Source organism: Mya arenaria, chromosome 10 (genome assembly GCF_026914265.1).
Source record: "Mya arenaria isolate MELC-2E11 chromosome 10, ASM2691426v1".
In the NCBI taxonomy this organism is placed as follows: domain Eukaryota; kingdom Metazoa; phylum Mollusca; class Bivalvia; order Myida; family Myidae; genus Mya; species Mya arenaria.
In genome coordinates, this window is record NC_069131.1 from 58,422,455 (window position 1) to 58,445,857 (window position 23,403).

At 32.6% G+C, this 23,403-nt stretch overlaps 1 protein-coding gene across 6 annotated transcripts in view; it reads left to right on the forward strand.

The window, feature by feature from the left end:
• The first annotated feature begins 699 nt into the window (after positions 1-699).
• LOC128205741 (zinc finger protein 236-like) overlaps positions 700-23,403 on the forward strand; it is a 74,462-nt gene continuing 51,758 nt past the window's right edge. For 2 of the 6 annotated variants that reach the window (XM_052907653.1, XM_052907661.1), the window contains exon 1: positions 700-794. The gene's annotated coding sequence lies outside the window, so the exon portion shown is untranslated. Of the gene's footprint in view, positions 795-5,114; positions 5,189-5,208; positions 5,269-5,342; positions 5,482-13,737; positions 13,776-23,403 lie in introns of those variants that run through there. The other 4 variants (XM_052907657.1, XM_052907659.1, XM_052907660.1 and 1 more) reach the window with 4 other exon arrangements.

Consider the following 23,403-nt stretch of genomic DNA (forward strand, 5'->3'; position numbering starts at 1 on the left):
AATTTTCTGATAAAGTTTGCTGGACACAAAAATAAATGTAATTTTGTTTTTAACATTCTTTATTTCAATACAAAATCATATTTAAGAAATTTTGATTGGAAACTATAAGTTTAACTAAATTTTAATTCTCATGGGAAAGAATATTATGGTCAAGCTTTTTGACCATACTCTACTTTGTTAATCTAAGGAATATTTCTGAACTTTATTCAATTAACTTTAATATGAAATAGACTAGTTTGTATTTCTTTACATATCAATCTATTTCTATCATTCTTAACTGTGTTAAATCTTTCTGTTCACAAAAACAGCTGTTTTTAATTCCAAAATCTACTTTCATAACATCACATTACGCAGCTTGAAAAATTGTTCTTAAAATAAACTGCATACTTCATAATTATTTTTGCCTGACCTCGAACCAATTCACATTGTCAAAACTATTTTAAGACTTGTTTTACTATAATGTTTGCTGGGAGATAATGCAAGTTTTTCCAGCGCACAAATATACAGCAGCGCAGAGCAGAGCACAGGGCTTTAGAGCATATTGATTATACTCTTATTACATACTTGAAGGCATTTTTTCAAAAAACTTGTGCCCTATTCTATACCACTGTACATGATATTGAAAAAAACTTGTGCCCTATAGTAGATGTTAGCTCTCACGATATATTGCACTCCAGATGAATGGGCTGGTTCATTGCACTCAGAGTGTAAGATCTGTACAGTATTTACGTTGGAGCCTATACCAGCATATTTACGGGATATTTTATATTGTGAAAGAGATCTTCTAGCTATACGTAAGTTAAAAAGTTTATTCTTATTGTAAATTGTGGGATGATTGAGTGTTGTTTTTATATGAATAGAGCATTGTTAATTTTAACGCAGTGCAGTTTGAGTGTGAATAGATCATTTATTCAAGCCAATGAAAGATTTAGAAATTCTCCTAGTCATGATTTATACAATGTGATATATTGTGGATATTAAGTACATATTCATATATATATATGTATGTATATATAAAGCATTTACACTGTGATTTAAAGGTGGTCTTTATATTTTAGTAGTATTGGATGACGTAGAAACATGAATTATTGTAAGCTTAAAAAATATCATTATCAAATATCACTTCATTCTTGCTTAAGAGTGATCAAATTACTCTCCATAAAAAAATAACCGCTTCTTTTGTAAGGGTATTGACTTCAAATTTGCACAAGTTTAGATTTAATTAGTTCATATGTGATAGTACATTAAACTCTCCCCATTAAGTCAAAGGAAAAATGAGGACAAGGTTTTTATCATAAAACGCACATGTGTAGATTTAGTTTACTGATAAACAAATGTACGTAGGAGGAAATGTTTATACTAGTTAATACAGGAACTTGTTTTGAATTTGTATTGACAAATTATGATTGTTTGTTATATAGATAGAGTAAGAGAGTTGTATATAACATAGTTAATGTTGTCTCCAATCTTTGAGTAATGATAATTAATTATTTTATTATTTTGTAATGATTATTATTATTATTATTAATTAAATGAGAGCAAAACTGTTCTATCGACTTTATTATTTGATATTGTTTAGAACCTTTTCGCTTTTCAGCAAATCAGTTAAGATGACTCGCTCATGTTTTTGGACATAAAATAAGTTTTCCTGGTAATGCATCTGGAAACACTTATTTTATCATTATTTTACTCTATGATATAGAAATTGCAGAAAAATAGCATCAGTTATAGCCTAACAAATTTGTTTGGTTTTAGTGGGGTGGGAACACACGCCGGTAATGTCAAGGAAAAATTATATAATTGCCGGCTAGTCCACATGGCCACTGGGACTTTAACAAAAATGGTGGATATGTTGACTTGTTACGGATACATTGATAACATCACATGATAATGTTATTCAACCAATGACACAGCACCACTGTCATAATTAATTTCCAATTACGTTATAAACGCTAATGATAATTGTGGTCTTCAAAGACGATATTTGAGTAAATATCAACATTTTTTGAAGGGTTCCAGCTTTCGGTATTTTTGTTTTATGATTTGCCATACTTTATTTCATAATTTAAAAAAAGTGCATTTTACATACCATGAGCGAGTCACTTTAACTCTTACACAATCATCAACTCAGATAGAAAAATCCTCTTAGTTTCAAAGATTATATGCATAAAAAGCACTAAAACAAGACTAAATTAAAGACATATTTCTGACCTACTTGGCTGTGCAAGTAATGCCTGATCAGTTAGTTTCCTTTTTTGAAAACCTTCAACCTTGAATAAGTGCATCCTAAGTGCACTTGTCATTATGTTAATTATGCTATTTTAAGCTAAAAATGTTTGTGTTTCACAAGGTAATGTCAATTAGCTGTTGTGCAGCTTTAGCCTGGGAGCTTTGTGCAAGAAGTTTAACCTTGGCGTATACTAAAAACATTAAAGATGCTTTCTTACTCCCAAATAAGATCTACCACACTTAATAATATTGTTTTGATAGTCGTTAAATGTTGAATAAATGTCGAAAACAATGGTTCTTATGAAGGATGCTGAATTTTATTTGAAAAAAAATGAGAATAAAACAAGGTATTTCTACCTAAGGAGACTTATAATAGTAGATCACAGTAAATCTTTTAGCATTCACCAATCATTTAATATTTTTGCATTTTCAGCTATTAAAGCTGCACTCTCACAGATTTACCATTTTTACAACTTTTTTATTTTTGTCATGGAAAGGGCAAATTTGTGCGTAATTATCTGCAAACCAATGATATAAGATTGCTGACAAAAAATCAGATCGTAGATTTCCATATTTCCGTTCGAAAATTAATGTTTTATGGCTGAAACCGTTTAACTAACGGTTTAAGAAAAATGCATAAAACATCAATTTTTGAACATAAATTTAAAAATCTACGATCTATATTTTTGTCATCAGTGTTATATAACTGGTTTCCATGGATTTTCACAAAAAATGGCTCGTTCCAAGACAAAAAATAAAAAAGTTGTCAAAACGTTCAATCTGTGAGAGTGCAACTTTAAATACATGGTTACAATCTTGTTATCAGTAATTAATATTTTCTATAAATGCATTATGTAGTTAGTAGTAAAAGGTCTATCACTCAAAATTTATGTTTGTTATACATGTGTATGTATTGATTTTGAATAAGGATGTCACTTTCATGATTTTCAAATGAAACTTGGTACTAATGTTGCCTAAGACAATATGGGCTTGTATTCCAAGGTTTGTTACTCCGGCTTAATTCGTTGTTGAGTAACGACACTTGTTTGATGAGCGATTGTGTACACGCCCATTGTTCTTGTTTCCTGTCTTCGTTTTTAGCACATTATCTTAATTATTCATGCACATTCTCTTAAGCAATTTTAAGTGTAAAGAGGAGAACTATGCAATTTTAGATATGGTAAGAGGACACTTAACTATAAATTGACATTACAAAGATAACATTTTTTAAACATTTAATATTTTCAGTTTCCTTTAAGAGCAGTGTTTTTTCTTCAAAGTGGTGGTTTGTCCATAGTAATATATTCACAGCTCAAAAAAGAATGTTATTATTAAGAAATTTATTGTTTAAAATGGTGTTCTAATGTGGAATGAAATATTTGGTAAATTATTAAACGGTATATTGCTTTTACATATGGAAAGATTTAGGTGCCAATTTTTCCAATTGTATTCACTTATTTATCCATTTTAGTATGTAGTATATTCCATTTATTAGTACTTAAATATTATTCATTCTGAGAAATAAATTCAGAACGATCCTTTGAGAAGTGCAGTTAAAAATTATGATTAACGTTTATTTGCAAGTTCCCGAAAACATGATGTAATAGTTATTCTTAGTACGACAATTTGAAACCGTGTTCTGTACAGAATCTTATTTTTATTTTTAACTCTCCTAGTTTCTGATTCGGACCATTGACATTGTTAACGTAATTGTTGTCAACTTTCAAATCTTTCTTGCTCTAGAACTTATGTCTTATATTGAAATATTTGTTATATGTAGTAGTTTCGGCCGGAACTGCTTCATCGTAGTATTTTGAGAATGTTACAACAATAGATAACTTTTAATGTTAACAACAATGCTGTTAGCAACGTTGTAAATTTTAATGAAGTTCTAAATAATTGCCCCAATGAATAGTTCAAGATAATTGGGTTTGAAGTGTTGGTAGGGGGGGTTTAGAGTGTAACCCCTCAATAACATTCTACAGATTTATTGTCAAAAATTGTGCTTTTCGGTAGAATTTTATTACTTTATTGAAAAGTAATCTTTGAGGATTTTAGGGGGCCGTGCGCTGGGTGAAACCCATCCAAAAAAAAAACCACCACAACACCCCCCAGCCCCCACCCAAACTCTTGGGTCCGCTAGTGAATCATATTATATATAACACATGTTTCATTAATAATATTTTTTCTAGTAGAAAATTAAAAAAGTTTGCATTAAAAGCAAAAACTAAGATAAATATATATATATATATAGAGATATTCTGAATGTCATTTTATTGACATGATATTCAGATCTTTAAAATGTCATGTGCTAGAACCGTTTACTATATTTTGAAATACGTATTTATTGAGCGAAGCTTAACCATACATTTATCACTCAAGCTTTTAATTTTAAGTGCACAATATGTTCAGTGTATTATTCACCGGCAGTATAACACAAACATCCATAAACAAGGATCGGCTCAGTGAATCTTTAATAGACCTCTTTGAAATGCATTATATTTACATAGCCTAAACCAGGGGGATATTTATATGCATTTATGGCAATGTATAAACAGATCTATCGGTGGAAATTTAGGTCACGTTAAGGTTGCCAGTAATCTGATTTGTGTATAGTAACTCCTCTTGTATGCAGATATATACATGCTGCAATGGTGGAAGCTGTTCATTGCAACAACATTCTTGTTATACATACTTGTGATCTAAACTATTGGTAAATTCCTCCTCTTCCCTGTGCACAGAAGTGTTTGATCTCATAGCACAGTTTATTCATGATTCTTTTAAAGGGAAGGAATCACTTCTGCTAATTTCAACAAATACCCCTCCCTGTTAAAGAGCAGGATTGTACATAACTTCAGTGTATGTATATATGCGGAGTGCGCCCATGCTGTATGTAGTATATTTTTCAATGTATGCTCTAGTTAATTTTTAATCTGTTTTATATTAGCTGTGTTCAAGGGTAAGGGCCAAGTGTTTTCTTGTTTAAGAGGGGCAAGCGCTCACAGTTTGTTAAAAATTACTGTTTTATGATGCAGTGAGGTATGTTTTAAAAGTACTTTGGCAGGGAACAGATTATTTGGATGTAGTATGCATGGTGGTATGGCAAATTTATAATCATTTCGAAGCTTGAGAATGAAATTTAAGATTTGAAGTAATCATATTGGCAGTGGTTTTGGTGAGGAAATGATACTTAACCTGTCAGTGCTCAGTGAGTTGTAAATAACTTTGGAGACCAGGAAATAAAAAAAAGACGTAAGTTATTTCAGCCATTGAATTATATATCAATTGTTAAACCCGAGTTAATATATACAATTATAAAGTTGAAAATTATGAAAAAAATTTGGTATGTATTATTCTATTGATACTGTTTCGTGTTTTTTTGTAAGATTTATGTTTAATATCATTAAGGTTTGTAATGTAAACTTAATATTTTATTTAATATTAAATATTTTACTGATTTGTGTTTGAACTGAACATGTTGATTCAGTACTGTTTTATATTGAATGCATATATTTTGATTTTGCTTTCGTATCTTTCGTTAAGTAATTGTTATTGATTAAGTGCATAACTCAGAACAAGGTGTCGATATTTGGATGTATCAAGTCATTTTTGAAGTACCAAATGTTCTAGTTTCTAATAACATCAATAGAGGAGCATTTTTAACCCTAACAAATGAAATTTTATCAAGATCAAGCGATTATCTGTTCAACAAACTGCATATGAATAAAAATAAGTCACATTAAGACATGTATGTATATAAACAATCTCAAATTGCGGAATTACGTCACCATGCCTATGTGCCAATTTTTGGCCCGTAAAAAGTTCAAGGTTACATGAACTATGGAATATTTTGGTTAGATTCAATGGAAGGTAAGTTCCATGAAGTGTTATATATAACCAAACCATAGTTTTCAATTAGCTTGATTATATAGAAATTCTTGTTTCCGCTAACATCTCAAAAAGAAATATAGGGAAGGTAGGAAAAAAATATTTTTTCCTATGATATTTGTTAGAGCAACCCAAGATATAGTGTGCCAGTTTTTATTGCGATCCAGTTTTGGATTGACAGATATTGATAATTTGGGTTGTCAAGCCGATTACATACAGTGTTGATGACCCAGCCTTGTTTAAATCTTCCCATTCACCTCATTAAAATCGATAATGGTTCACTGCATCATAATGTACGAAAATGTACAGCAAGGTTGAAAAAAAACTGCCATGCCATTGGACTAAATATAAACTTGGAATTGTCTTGGTATAAGAGCTGTTATGCTTAAATATTAAGGTGTTAATCATTTGAAAGTATAAATCGTAAACACTTTTAGTAAACAACTTTAAAGTGATGCGTAATAAATCTTGTAAAAACGTGACAAGCGTTATAATTATTTCAGTGAAACGAGACTGCACCAGTTTTAATGAGGAGTTATTGATATCTATGTGATGTAAATTCATATATCCACTGAATGTAGCCTGAGGTTATAATTTACACCATTTAAGCTTTGGTGTTAAGCTTTGTTATATATCATAGTTGGACTTGTTTGGCTTGTATGAGGAATATTTGGTCGAAAAAACACCAAATACTCAAATATCAATTTTGCTATTTGTTTGTATCCCTACTTAATGATAATTTTATAATGCACCCAGCAGTAATTTAACTTACTCAAATATTTCTTCCAGGATCAAGGATCTGTATTTGAAGTGTTTTCTTGATCATGAACTCTAGTTAAACAATGAAATAAGGAAGCATGCACTTGTGTGCACTTGCATATAGGATGTCCTGTTCACCGATGATTTCATTGACTTGGTTGACAAAGATCGGTTTTAAGAGCTTATAATTAATCCTTGTGTTGATGTTGTCCCAATATAGATTAGAAATCTCATGATGAAAGTATGATATTATTTCAAGGTATGAGGTAATTGTTTCCTGTATTATATCTTACAGCTGCACTCTCACAGATTTCCTGTTTTGACAACAACTTTATTTTTTGTCTTGTGTAAATATCTGCGAACCAATAATATAAGTTTACTGACAAAAGATCTGATCGCAGATTTTCATTTTTCCATTCGAAAATTAATGTTTTATGGCTAAAAGCTTGACTAACAGTTTAAGAAAAATGCATAAAACATCAATTATTTAGATAAATATGAAAATCTGCGATCTGATTTTTTGTCAGCATTCTTATATCACTGGGTTCCATGCACTTTTCGCATAAATTGGCTCGTTTAAAGACAAAAAATAAAAAAGTTGTCAAAACTTTCAATCAGTGAGTGTGCAGCTTTAAACTATTGATCTTGTGTATAAACTTCTTGTTGGAAGTGTTTCATCTTCGTTTCAACATTATCATGGGGTAGATGATCCTTAGGGGCTGATTTGGGGTTTAAGATCAAAATCTGTGGTATCTGATATAATAATGTAAGTTATGGCCCTTTGTTTTAAAAATGCATAAAATATAGTGTACATCGTGATTCAGTAAATATTATCTGTTGGTGGTGTTGGGTGGTGGGGGGGGGATTTAGGTGGGGGAGGGGGTTGTAGGAGGGTTAAGGTGAAGGAGGGTTTTCCTCATGAAATTAGCATAATTGGTTTCTTTCATGAATTCTGATTTAAATAAGTCATTGTTTCTATATTCTTTACAATGATCTTGCTATTTATTTTAAAATAGCAATCATAAAAACCTCATTCTAAATACCACAGTTGCAACAAATATCATTGGTGCATTTAAAAGTAAATACTTCCTTGTTTCTTAACAAGCAGGAAATTAACATGACTTGGTCCCATGAAGTCGTTAATTGTAATGCACATGAAAACAACACGGAGCTGAAAGCAGTTTCCAGTCTCAATACTATAAGGCTTACAAAGTGGCTCAAAGTATAAGGCATACCTGAATCAGCTCAAAATAGTATGTACCTGGAAGTGGCTCAAAGTATAAGGCATACCTGAATCAGCTCAAAATAGTATGTACCAAGTGGCTCAAAGTATAAGGCATACCTGAATCAGCTCAAAATAGTATGTACCAAGTGGCTCAAAGTATAAGGCATACCTGAATCAGCTCAAAATAGTATGTACCTGGAAGTGGCTCAAAGTATAAATCATACCTGAATCAGCTCAAAATAGTATGTACCTGGAAGTGGCTCAAAGTATAAGGCATACCTGAATCAGCTCAAAATAGTATGTACCTGGAAGTGGCTCAAAGTATAAGGCATACCTGAATCAGCTCAAAATAGTATGTACCTGGAAGTGGCTCAAAGTATAAGGCATACCTGAATCAGCTCAAAATAGTATGTACCTGGAAGTGGCTCAAAGTATAAGGCATACCTGAATCAGCTCAAAATAGTATGTACCTGCAAGTGGCTCAAAGTATAAGGCATACCTGAATCAGCTCAAAATAGTATGTACCTGGAAGTGGCTCAAAGTATAAGGCATACCTGAATCAGCTCAAAATAGTATGTACCTGGAAGTGGCTCAAAGTATAAGGCATACCTGAATCAGCTCAAAATAGTATGTACCTGGAAGTGGCTCAAAGTATAAATCATACCTGAATCAGCTCAAAATAGTATGTACCTGGAAGTGGCTCAAAGTATAAGGCATACCTGAATCAGCTCAAAATAGTATGTACCTGGAAGTGGCTCAAAGTATAAGGCATACCTGAATCAGCTCAAAATAGTATGTACCTGGAAGTGGCTCAAAGTATAAGGCATACCTGAATCAGCTCAAAATAGTATGTACCAAGTGGCTCAAAAGTGAGGTGTACCAATTAGTTCACAAGCAAGGCGTACCAAGTGGCTCAAAAGTGAGGTGTACCAATAAGTTCACAAGCAAGGCGTACCAAGTGGCTCAAAAGTGAGGTGTACCAATTGGTTCGCAAGCAAGGCGTACCAAGTGGCTCAAAATAGAGGCATACCAATTGGTTCACAAGCTAGGCGTACCAAGTGGCTTAAAATAGAGGCATACCAAGTGGTTCACAAGCTAGGCGTACCAAATGGCTCAAAAGAGAGGTGTTCCAAGTGACTCATAAGCTAGACATACCAAGTTACTTATAAGAGAGGCGTACCAAGTGGGTCATAAGGTAGGAGTACCAAGTGGCAAGTAAGCTAGGCGGACCAATGGGGGAAATGTTGCATGGCATGTATCAAAAAGACATAAGCTAAATAATGAGATGTCTTGGTTTTATTGTGACAGTGGCATTAGCATGTAAGAACTTCACCACATGGTTTGAAACCTTTTTTTAATTAACATTGTCACATATTGAAACATTGAAACATATTTTAATGAAAGTTGGTTTACATGTTGCCTGAATCAATATGCACATGTGAAGCATGGCTTTTGCTGTAATAATTGTTGAGTTATGTCCCTTGTTCCTCAGGTCAAAATTTCTTGAAACTTCTTAAGCTTAAAAAATGTTAAATAGCTTATTTCAATTAGCCAAAATGCATAATATAATATAAACTATTGTACTTTTCTTCCTTACTTCTTTCAAATGCATTGTTCGATTGTTTGTATTGTTGTATATATGTTCATTCCTATAATTGTTAAATCACTTACGGGTGGAAATAAAGAGTATATATATATATAAGTAAATAGTACGCAAACTATTGAAAAAAAAAATGAGCTTAGCTTAATCCTGTTTATGAAGGACTAAAGAAGTTGCGATAAATTGGAGCCAGATGTTTTTACTATGAGCGTTGGTGTTCAATCTTTTTAAATATGGAACTTACACATGTAGCTGCTCATTGTTAAATGAACAAATGTTGCAGATTCACTGTTCATCAATTATTTGATATAAATTATATTGTTTTCTGGCAAACAGCTTGAATTTATCATAATGTCTCTCGTATTCATGTGGAGACATATTTCCTTGTTTCTTTCTGATATTGGATATTTACTGTAGCTGGTAGTGCAGTTCTGTGAACGACCAAGTTTTTTTTAAATGCATCAAGGTCATCATGCATTAAAAAAAACCTTAACCAATTGAGCTAGAGGCTGTTCACAGAACTGCACTGCAGTATCACAACAAGCTATAATTAATGATGATAATGTCAAAGCTACAAATATATTATATTCTGGCAAACAGCCTGAATTTATAATTCTCTTTTTTGTATTGATCATGCATTTAAAAAAAACTTGAGGTCGTTCACAGAACTGCACTACCAACTACAGTAAAGTTCAATGATCTATTACAAATAATGACAATGTTAAAGCTACATATTGATTGTTATTGTTTGCAATTATTATACTTCATAATTGAATTTAAAATATCTGCGTGTGATCACGAACCAAAAATAACGAAATACTTGGCAGTGTTTCAAAACCTTGGGAATTAATGTGCATTAGCCTTGATCATATGAAAAATCGGTGAATAACATTCCTTGCATGACGAGATGATAGTCATGTTGTTTTGCATTCAAAATTGCGCCTATCATTTTGACTTATTATCACAAAAGATGGTAAATTTGGTTGAAATCTGAGAGTTTTTTGTTTTTTAAATCCATTCTTTTTTAATAGCAGGGTTTGTGCGCTTTTATATCATATCTGAGAATAGTTGTTTTTCTTTTTTGCAAAAATAAAATCCATACTTTTTTAATAGCAGTGTTTGTGAGCTTTTATATAATTTTTTTGCCAAGTTGTTAAAATATTATTTTAGGTTAAATTATTATGCGGGGAAAATAACTATTAAATACTACCAGATGGCATAGATTGTGAGGTGAAATTTTATCTACATATTGTTGTATCAGGTTAAATAAATTATAAATGTGTATTATTAATTCACATGGCTTGACTTGTCAACTTGAAGTGATCTCTATATAGGTTGGGGTGTGTAACCTTATTTAAATTTGCGCTCGTGCAAGGTCTATTTCGAGAGTGCTCCAATATGATTGTTAGTCTATTTAGGGTTTTTGAGAATAGTGCACAAACAGAATGTAACACTGGTTAGAGCTACCCTGGTTCTTAAGCTGAAGAGCACCAGTGTATAGCACTGCCACACGGGACCCCCGCATTTAACGTCCCTCCCTGAAGGCAATTTGTATTTTTAAAGTGATGCGGTGGGGTTTCGAACCTGCGACCACTGGATTGACAGTCAAGTGTGTTACCCCAGTCAACCAATCTGCCACATATATATACATTATATACAATTGTATCCGTATTTTATGGTCACATTAAGGATCGGTGCGCAACGATTGTCTTTTTTTCTAAGGTTATAAATTTGCTTAATATCTTTAATTCTCCAGTGTTACTAAACAACTGAAGGTTTAATTATTCAAATTGAAAACTTAGTGGCTCAGTTTAGATGATTAAGTCTTGACTAATGTGGTAACCTGAAAATAATATTCATACATCAAAAAGTCCTTGTTATGCTACTACTGTGCATTGGCCTAGTTGTTTAATTAGGCGTGTACTTTAAACTGGAAAGTTTTTCTGTCATAAAAACAATGGTGTTAAGCTATTTCACATTTCACATGTTTTAAACGCAGAAATGTACTAACTTGTTTAATTACATTGAAGTTTAAAATCGCTTTGCCTATTCAGCCTAAAAAAATCTGCTTGGTGTAAAGTTCGACTGTCATACGAATTTGCATATATAATTATTACGAACCTTTTAATGCAGTTGTCAGAGTAACTGTCAAATTAATTAGAAACATAGTTACTGAAGAAAGGAAATACAAAAAAGTACTGAGTAGTATTTAATCATTGACCATAAATAACATAGATTATGTCACTTAAAGCTGCACTCTCACAGATTTACCATTTTGACAACATTTTTATTTTTTGTCTTGGAATGAGCCAATTTTTACATTATTATATCTGCAAACAGTGATACAAGACTGCTGGCATAACATCAGATTGCAATGTTTTATAGCTAACGTTACTAAGGGTTTAAGAAAAATGCATAAAACATCAATTATTTAACTTCAATATAAAAATCTGAAATCTGTTTTTTTGTCAGCAGTCTATTAACACTGGTTTCCATGCATAATAAATCTTCTTCTTTTTTATTTTACTCAATTCACTAATGACCAAAACAAAAAAAAAACAAAAAAACATATGATTTCCAAACAGATGAAAAAATATAAGCCTTTATAAATGTGTTTTTTCGAAATGAAAATGATTTTTAAATAAAATTAGAATGTCTTTAATGCAGGTCATATTGTCATGAATGTTCAGTCTTAATAACCATCATTTTCATATTGTTTGACAAACAAAAGGTCTCGATTTATTAATTGTAGTTCGCATGTCACATAATAATATAATGCTATATCATATTCCAAATTCTTTATATGGAAAAAAAATGTTTTTAATGTTTCTATTAAACACATGATCATATATTATTATTTTTTTTGATAATAACCCATATTTCAAGCTATTAAATTCCGGCCTTCAATACTATATACTCTTAGTTGTTAAGACATTTTTATACACAATATTGACATTAAAAACTGGTTTCCTGCTTGCAAAAATCTGGTTATAAGTTTTTAAGTCAGTTGGAATATATTTTGTAAAATCTCAATCATTGAGATTTAACCGAATATATGTTTAAACTATTACATAATTTTCATTTCTCCACCATATCATATGGTATTGAAACCGTTGAATCCTGTTTTATTTGATGCTCCTTCAAATGCAAATACAACTATTAATACCCAGTTTTATATTTAAGCCCCTCCAATAGCATTGAATAAAGGGCCAGAAATTCAGCAGTACAAATGTCCATAACTGACCCCTTCAATGGTCTCTTTTATGTCCCAAAACTTGGGGAGGGGTCAGTTTATAAACACTGCCTTCCGATTGGTTGATTTAGGAGGTTGTGGATGCTGGTAGGATTATTGCCGAAAAAAGGGGGCTTGCATCAATGTGGGCACATGTGGGTGTAACTTGGAGCATCGGGTTGGCAGATTCCATGGGGCTTTGTCAGTAATCGCTGAATGATGGGCTTTTGTACAGAGGCAATCGCGTTGTGCAACGTTACCAGTCGTAATTTGGAACACGCGTAACATACTTAACCTATGCACTGTGAGCTAACGCAGAATATCAAATTGTGAATGACGAGAGAATAGAACTGTAATGAGATAGTTAACCTACGACAAACGCATTGAGCCATTTACCATTCATAAGGATGATTGTGTTTCAATTTAAATTTACAACTGTAAAGATTTTTCAAGAGATTAGAAACGAATGAGTTTTGTGTACATCAAAGACTGTTTGCAATTTAAAGAAAATTTCTATTGCAGCTCTTACAGGCATTCACGTTTTGTGAGCATACACTTTAAGACGAGGACAGAAAAACAAGTTTGCTCATGTGCGATTTGTTTGATGCAATTGAATACATAGGTGACTTAGCATGAATCGCTAAACTCATTAAATTATGAATATTGTAAAAAGAAGAATGATAAAGCACAGGGAATCAATAATTTTTGTCATCACGTATTGTGTATGTTTTATCTGCACTTGAATGAAATTGGAAATGGATGTTTGCGTGTATTGAAAAACTGCCTACTCTACTGATAGCGAGAGTTTTGAAGCAAGTGGAGTGCAGAATTGTGACTGTAAGGTAATCGTTTTTCGCTATGGTTTTTTCATGATTTTCAATTCATTTGCAAATACTGATGAAATTTTAATAGATATTTTGTACATGAATGATTTCATGCTAGCTCTTGTTAAATGTTGATAAAACTCATATTATTTCATGAATTTTGTTTGTGTCAAATTTTATGAATTCAAGGTATTTGAATGTACATTTAACATCCTGTAGGGTTTAAGAGATAAATATGTTACAGTTGATGATTTTGACATTTTTTCTTTTGTTTTTCGAACAATTGTCTAATGATTTTTTGTATAACTTTGTTCTGTGTTTTAATAACCATGACGTTGGTTGTCATTCAACAATTCAGTTGAGCAGTAAAGAGCACCTTTGTTCACGAACACATTTAGGAGTAAGAAACTCACATTGATGTCATGTCAATTGAAAAGTATACTTTACAATTATATATGTATTCAAAGTCATGGTTTCAATTTTAAGCGCTTGCTTAAAAGTTTATGTAAGCTCTGGTTGGGAACAGCTGTACTGACAATGAATGATTATGTTTATGATATTTATTAAAATACATTCCGCTCTTGGACAATTTTGCTATTTTGATTGATTGTTATTGTTTTGTTTCTGTGAAATTGAAGGTATTGCGTAATAATTGGTTGAAATGTTTTCACGGTATTGAATGGACAGTTCTTGTTTTAATGGGTAGGACATCAAATTCGTAATTTTTTGTGAAAAGTTAACCTAACTATTTTAATGCTATTTTTCAATAATAAAACAGCATCAAAGCTTTATATAAGAGCGCTGAAAATTGTTAATAATTATTGAAAAATGTGAAAAAATATACTCTAATTTTGTGTTAGTAATAATATTCAAAATGGATTAATTTTAGACTTTGATAAACAAAAGAAACTTAATATAAATCTATTTTGAAATAAAAAAATGCGGCCAGGACCGTAAAATCTTTGAAATCTATAAAGGACCTGATTTCCATTGATTAAATATTAACCACGTAGAGCAATAAGGTATTCTTTTTGACCATTCGATGGTTAACCTGTTATTAAATATAACTCAATGAAAAGCCCCAGATATTGATATTTAAAACAAGTATCATAAGAAAATGATAAATGAAATGTAATTATATTTGTTACAAAATGCTGATCTCCCAAAAAGAGTCATGTAACCATGATAAATATAATATCACTCAAAGATTCTGAACACTCCAGCGGATGTTTAAACACATGTCATTAAGTAGCGTTTAATAAGTTTGTTTATTGTGTTGCAATCTGTGAAAACCAGACCAGAGTTGAAAATGATATATTATACACAAGAAAGTTAACACGCTGAATTGTTAATTGTGACAGTGTGTTGTTTGTACCGTCAATTAACAAAAACAAAATTAATAATAAAACCAGTGTTTTGGATATGAAATCAGCTTATTGAAAAAACATGTTTCTGAATAATGTAAGTTAATTTTAATTTCTGATATAATTTTCTTGAATTTATTGGAACTGTTGATAATATATAGAGAATTTCAGAGAGAAAAGATGAAAACAAACCAATTTTAGAAAAAAAGAAGAAATAAAATAGAATGTTCAAGGTTGTAGTTAGGTTTATAAAGGCAACTAGGTTTTAGTGAAAACCAGGTTTATAAAGGCAACTGGGTTTTAGTGAAAACCAACACATAGAATCTACGTAATTCTTAGCCGCCTGGACAACCACATCCACATGCCAAATCGGTCACCAAGCCGGAAAAGTGGGTTTTCTCCGTGTACTCTAGTTTCCCCCACAACACAAGACTACACTCTTGCGCAACATTGTGCCAATGAGAGTGATTAATATAAGTTGCAATAGCTTGTTTCGCAATCATTGTAGAATTAAATAAGTTTAAACTAACCACATGCCACAGTTAACCAACATCCATGAAGAGAAATATTGCATTATATAAGTACATTGTTTGTGTGTAAAAGGCACTAAAAGTCCAGAATTCATGCTTTTCACATTATTTTGTAAACATCATATTTGTAAAATTGTTACCCTTCTTGTTCTGCTTCAATTACAAAATTGAAAACAAGAACATGGGATAAGCCGAAAGACAGTATAGCTAAATGAGCATCATCATTCATGTGAATCTCATATTTAATACTACTTGCCAAAGTTAAAATAATGCCAAGAACATGGTGCTTTTCCACAATCTCTGAAATCAGCCCTCATTGACTGACCTCAATATTACTTGCCCAAAATTAACTAGGCCTAAAAAAAAAAAAATGTTTGGTTAGGGTTACATCCTTTTCAAAAATAGGTAGGGTAGGTAGGCTTTTTATTTTTTTTTATTTATTTTTTTTATTAGACTTTATATAAGAATGTCATTTTCATCATTGGAGAATGGTGTTAGTTATCGTCTATATTAGCATTTAAGGTTTTAAACTACATATTGAAAAGCACCAAAAAAATAATATATATATATATATATTTTTTTTTTTTAGTTTTTCATTATTTGTTTTTAAATGACTATTAAAATGATAGGGTCTGCGCCTATTCCGTAGGTAGGGTCGGGTAACCCGAACCAAATGTATTTTTTTTTTAGGCCCTAGAACTTTCAGTGCAGTTCAGTGTTGAAAAGTCACGATGGTAGTTCAATAAGGTAAATATAATGTCACTGTACTTTTCCAATCCCTGACACACATTCCCCTGTCACATCCAACTGTTAAAAAAAATCACTGTTTTCTGCAGCAATTTACTCTCCCAAAATTAACAGTGTGGGTCTGATGTGTTGATGATAATGTGAGGATAGTTGTTATATTCAGTCTAATATTCCAACGGACTAATGAAGGGTACAACAAACATTTTTGGCCAAGTGATGAGGCTTTCAGGTCATGTGGTACCTTAAACTGCTGGTGCTCGGTGTGATTAAACATATATGCTTATAAGCACCTAAAAAGAGCACATCCATTTATAAGCACCCAAAAAGAACATGTTCAATTATAACCACCAAAATATAGAACTGAAATTTATCAGCACCCAAAAAGAACACTTATATTTATATCTTATATAAGCACCCCCAAAAAATGTGTACTGAAATCAGCCATACTGAATATGTTCTTAAATAAGCACCCATAAAGAACATGTTTTAAATGAGTACTATTAAAAACATGTTCATAAATAAACGCCCATAAAAAACATGATTTAAATGCATACCCTTAAAGAACATGTTCTAAAATGACCACCCATAAAGAACATGTTCTTAAATAATCACCTATAAAGAACTTGTACATCAATAATTATCACCCAAATAAGAGCATTTGCATGTATGTTTTAAGACCCACGTAAAGCTATGCCTTGTAAGATTTTCATCTTGGCTATTTTCCCTTGGTGAGGCTCAGTATAAAATTCCTGTGGTCAGTAAAATGTGCATGCAATCCCAGCAGTAGGCAAGGTGCCATGTTTACATTGTACACATGTACATCCACAGCAGTGGTCAGCTGCACAGGTAGAAATTCCAATATCTGCATTGACCACTGTGTCAGCTGACCATTAGCTGACCACTGGCTACCAAGTCTACCATACTTATCAGATATGACTAGTGGACACTGTCAACTAACTTGCTTGCTAGGAGAGTTCGGGTCAATACTTTTATCTCAGGAAGTCAATAGACTTTAGAATTTTAAATTGTGGTCTATTTTGCAATGCTCACCTGATGAGTGTTCCGCAATAGCAAAAGTTTAATTGTTCGCTATGTACATAGGTTAACTCTTCAAGTTGATTTTTAGCATTACTCCACTGGTATCTGCTTGGTTTAGGTTATGAATATTTATATCAGCACATTGAAGTCAATATCTCAGCAAATACATCATGTACATATTTCATTTAGATGACAACTTCCATCCATACAGTTTTATTTATTAATCAGGCATTTATGCAAATAATGGACAAGGTTTTGCATACATGTAGGCACATGTAAGTCATTATCACTGCAACAACATGTACTTGATAAAATTGCATTGAAACTTTGTACAATGGCTTCTGACTATCCATTAACCTACTTAACTAATTAAGTCGGGTAACTTAATAATCTTGCATGTAATACATATAAAATGCTCTTTATTATTCAACTTAAAAATTCTGGTCAAACGAGGTGAAATAGTAAACCGGTTGGGCGAAATATCTCTGTGGCAGCTCTTGTTAATCAACATGAAACTGGTTGTCATTTACCATTTAGATGTTCAATGAACAGGTTGTATATGGTTTATAAATATAGCACATTGTTGTATAATTAAATGGATAACTTTGACCACCTCCTTCAAATTACAACCTCCTTAACAAGCAGTCATCGAAAAAGGCTTTTGGATGAACAAGCCCAAACTCTTATACTATTGCATACATGGCATCAAATTAATGAACAAGCCCTGCTATAAAAGATTCAGAATTTTAGCAAGCCCTGAAGACATTTTACCAGTGCATTACTTGCGGGCTTGTTGTAATTTCAAAGTGACTGGGCGGAGCATTTAGGCTGTTATTTGTGTCGTGTTAATTATTGTTGCATTCAAGTACAAAATATTGTATGGATAATTCGATCAGTGTAATATAACTTCCAAATTGCAACTTAACAAATGAAGCTAATGTTTGCAGATGTCACCGACAACATATGGTATCGAATATAATACTATTATATATACTCAGATGTGCAGATTAAAAACCTATGAAGCAGCCTGCATTTCTATTTTAATCAAACTAATTTGTTCATGTTATACCTTATAAAATGTTTAACACAGCTTTGAAAGATAATTTGAATGTTTTTTTTTGTATAAAACTGATTTGCCCTATAATATGTGGAAATGTATCGCATAACAGTGAGCTCTTTTGTTGCAAGATTTGTGACAACGAAGGTAAATAAATCCAACTTTAATTTTGGAAGAGTTATGGCACTTCGTAATATGGCACTTTGTAACTTTTTAAATAAATAAGTCCGGTATTCAAATATCCGATCAATACCTTCAGACCCCTTTGTCCAATCAGGTGAGCGATAAAGGGCCATCTAGGCCCTCTTGTTTTTTTTAAAATGCCCTATAAAATGTGAAAATATTGTTATATCTGCGTATATCGTCCGCTTGGAGTTTTTATGCACTTTAAATCTTGGTATCAGAAGGTTGACATATAAATTGATATGCATTTCTTCAATTGCCTGAGCAGGTAATATAATGATAAACTACACAAGTTCACTGCGAAGTAAGAGCATCCTAGATGCACTTTTTCAGCTGTACCTGGCATGCAGTGTTCATTAACCCATACAGATAAATGATGTTATCGGAGACATTGAAATGCATATGAAACTTGAAGCATTATGTTGCATAACTTATTGATAGGAGGCACTATATTTGATAAAAATGGCTGAATGACTGTTCAATTCGTAAATGTTGACAATTAAGTCATGATAGTAGTTTGCATACAAAATATGAAATAATTTTCACTTATCCAGCCTGTATTTCAATAAATCATAATTGTGTGCTAAATATAAATTATGGTGCAGAAAATATTATGAAATATGATATGATATAAAAATGAAAATTTGGGACTTATAAATATATTGCTGCTTTTTTTTTGACCTCTATTATATGCAAATCCTCAGTCATGGTCACTATGCACCAGTCAATTGTAACCAGGCCCCCCCCCTCCCCCCCACCCCACAAACAAACACACAGGTCTGGGGATATACATGGGATAGCCATGGGAAATGGGCCATGTTTTTACCTTCCAGGTGGCCCCACAGTGCCAGGTGAATGCTGTGGTTTTGTCCTCACGCCAAAAATAGCGGGGAATGGGTATTACCTCCCTTGTGTGCGGGGGAATTTAGCGGGAATTTTACCAGCAGTTTGTCTTCCCGGGGCAGGGATTTACCCAGGGTTGGCTGGACCGAAAGTCAATGTCCCCGCTATTCCCCGGACCTGGGGGGGCCTTGGTTACAATTGACTGTGCATTAGCCCCCACAAAAATGCAAACACCAAGTGTCATTTAAGTATGCATCCATCCATTAACGCCCTTTACTAAATAAAAAGGAGACAATATTACTCAAAAACAATGTTTTGTTTCATTTTATGAAAGCAAACATTTTACATTAATGTAAGAAATGTCTCAAACTCAGACAGAAACAATGTGAATTTCTCTACAAATACTCCATCATTCTCTGGTCATTGAACTGTGCATAGATGAGTCATGGATGACAGTTGTTGTGTTTTGTTCAATAATTCATTTAATAGCAGCATTTTTTCTTGCATCTAGTATTGACAAATGTCCCCATAAAAACGGCCATAACTTCTGCTAATTGATCAACATATAATTGAAGAGTTTATTGATAACCTGAAAACTCTAGCTATGTGCAACATGTTCTGGGCACGATATTGATTATGAGTAGCATTTTGTACATTCGGAACTCCTCGGCCATTTTTTTTCTCGAAAACAACCTCGGATGTATGCCGGTACACCAGTTAAAGTAGTTTGTAATTTTTTTAATTAAATCATTTTAGAAATGTAGTGTTTTAGAATTGTATTAATTGATCTAAGTTTAAACTGATTGCCAGTGAAGTATATTATTGCAAACATAATTAAGATTTCCAGGAGTAAAGTCATAAAGTTTAACTGCTAAATAAAATCACTACGCGATCTTCTTGCAGCGGACTTAAACGTACCTCTTTTTGAGTATGTAAACCGTCCAAATACATCCGAGGTTGTTTTTGAAAAAAATGGCCGAGGAGCTCCGAATGCATTTTGTAAAGTGGTTTACTATATTGCAGCATTTAGAGAATGTACAATAGCACAATATTGGGGGAGTGGAAGAAATGTTCTGTTTAGCACAAATCCATGATGGACTTAAAGCTGCACTCTCGTAGATCAACAGTGTTTTGACTACTTTGTTTTGTCTTGGAATGAGCCAATTTTTGCGTAAATATCTGGACACCAGTGGCCCAGTATAAGACTGCTGACAAAAGAGCAGATCGCAGTTTACATAGTTGCTTTTGAAAATTGCGCTTAAAGCGTTACTTACAGTTTCAGAGAAAAAAAAAATTCAGCAGTTTACCAAACTATTGAAATCTCTTGTATTGTCATTTTGTGAGAGAGCAGCTTTAAAGCTTTATTTATCGTGTGCAACATGGTTTTCAGAATGGATATTGATTGTAGATGGCCTTTTTCTTCTCACTAAAAAAGAAACAAGTGTGATGCAGAATGATGGCCGCTCGTACAGCTTAAAGATGTTCTTTTTTTTTGCTCAGAAAAATGAATTAGATTATTGCATGAGTTAGAAATGATTTGTTATCTTTTAAAAAAGAAGAAGCTTTTTTGACAGCTCCATTTTTATTTTTCATCTTACAACAGTGAAGCTCAAGTATTATTCCACCATTCCTATAATGGCAGAGGCTAACTGCATTCCACATGGAAATTTTGACTTCACTGGCATCATTCCATATTGATTATTGAAACTAGAGCTCTTTGTGGAATCAAATTCATGTAATAACTTTGTAACTACAGGCCATTTCTCAATATTCATATGCCACTTTCCTACATTTTGTACATCTTAATTTGAGCCAGTACGCAGTGGATTTGTGTTCCAGCAAACGGAAGATGCCATGATTTGAAGGTTTGTATAAGGTTGCTCTTTATTTATTTTCTAAAGAATCTAAAAAACATGGAAATTCATCGTATTACATTTTTGTTGGGTTTCGGATGACCAGTGGAGTCTCTTCTGAATATATTGTTTATTATTTTAATAACATCATTATTCAAGTGAATATAATGACATCTAAACGAATTGGTAGGCATTGTTGATGTGTAAGAACCATCTAACCAAAGATCATTAATTTCAGTTCACTTCTCCGAATGAAGCCTGGTTTGTTCCGTTATTTATTGTTTCCTTGTAGTACAATCCTATAAAGTTTTGCACCTAAGAAATTCAATAAACATCAGATAGTGCAGCTGTATTGAATAATAAAAGTTGTGTTGTTAAGTTGGATATACTTCAGGCTATTCCATCAAATGTAGTCGGGTGCATTTTAAGGATGTTTATTGCTGTTTTGCAAAATTATGGTTGCAATTTCTGTGAAAAGTCATTGCCAAATTGTTTTATACTCCTCATAATTAATAAATCCTGGGTATTTCACTTGTAGCCAAGATTCTGGCATGAATTTTGGCAAAAAAATTCAGAGGTGTGTGTGTATAATATGCTAGGATGTAAAGCCTGCTGGATTGGTGTACAGATATACAGGAATAAGTTCCGCTTGGTTAAATCGATCATGTAACCTTAGCACTTTTATCTTCACCAAAGAGCTTCTGTTTTTCACTGAATTATGGTAGCAGGATACTCCAATATAAAGCTTTTATTTGATGTAAAGCATTTGCTGTGTGTACCAGCAGATTTTAGGATGGACGGGAGGGGGAGTTGGGGGGGAGGGTGCCAAAATTGACCGAATTTTCTTTTTTGTCAAAGTAGATTTCACCATTTTAGACTAAGAATATTCATCATAGTAATGGGATGGTGGTGTAGAAAAACCCACTACCAATATTTAAACTGTTAATATATTTCGGTTGTGAGGGAGGGGGCTCATGTTCAAAGCTGCGCCCCCTCTTATACCAAATGCTGGAGCTGCCTATGATGTTAGTGTTTCTCAGGCTGCCAGATAAAAAATGTAGGAAATACAAATTTAAATTTATGGCCCAAATGTTCCTGCATTCAAGAGATGAAACCATGTAAAAGTAGCTGTATTAATGCTCGCCAAGAGAGTGTACTTTACACTTGAGAAATATTTGGAATTTCCTTGAAAAAAAAACATATTGAAAAGCTTATTATCTTTGAGAAAAGTTTGTTCAACCCAAATTGACACAATAATTTGTTTCTAGTATTAAAGTTACTGATTATATGAAATACTTCATTGGAAAGTGAATCTACGATATGATAATGTGCAATGATGTTATTATTTTAACTTATTGGAACTTGTGTATAATAATCTGTCATTTTTGAGAAGTTTAAAAGATAAATCTTCTCTAAGAGGACACTGAACTGACTGCACTGTTACTGCACTGTTACGTGAAGATGTCTTCAGAAATTTTGGTAATGAGTTCTGATATCTGAATTCCCAGGGAAAAAAGCGTACAAATTCCAGGAAAATAAAGCATACATTAACTGTTATTGACAAATGATTTGCTTCTTATGCAATTTTGTATAAGATAATTTACAAGAAGTAAACATAGGCTTATACTGGATTAGAAGCTTCCAAATCTTGTAAAGAAGCCATTGTACTGTACGAGGGACTAATGAGATATTTATGCTGCTCCTGTTTTTAAATTCCTATTACACATGTAGGATATACATGTGGCAATGATCAGGTGGTTTTTCTCTAATGAGGAATCAAGTTCCACCTTTTTCTGTTAGCCTGGTAACTTCCAATTAAACAACATGCATTGTATAAAATATATGTTGTTTACATTTTCTTTCTTTCTATTTGTCTTTGGACTTACATTATGTCTCCCTCCAAAAATGGGGAGACATATCGTTAGTGCTCCACTTGTCCATTCATAATTCTTGAACTGCTTGATGGATTTTGAAATAACTTGCCACAAATGCTCATCATTATATAATAAAGATGATGTGCAGAGTACATGT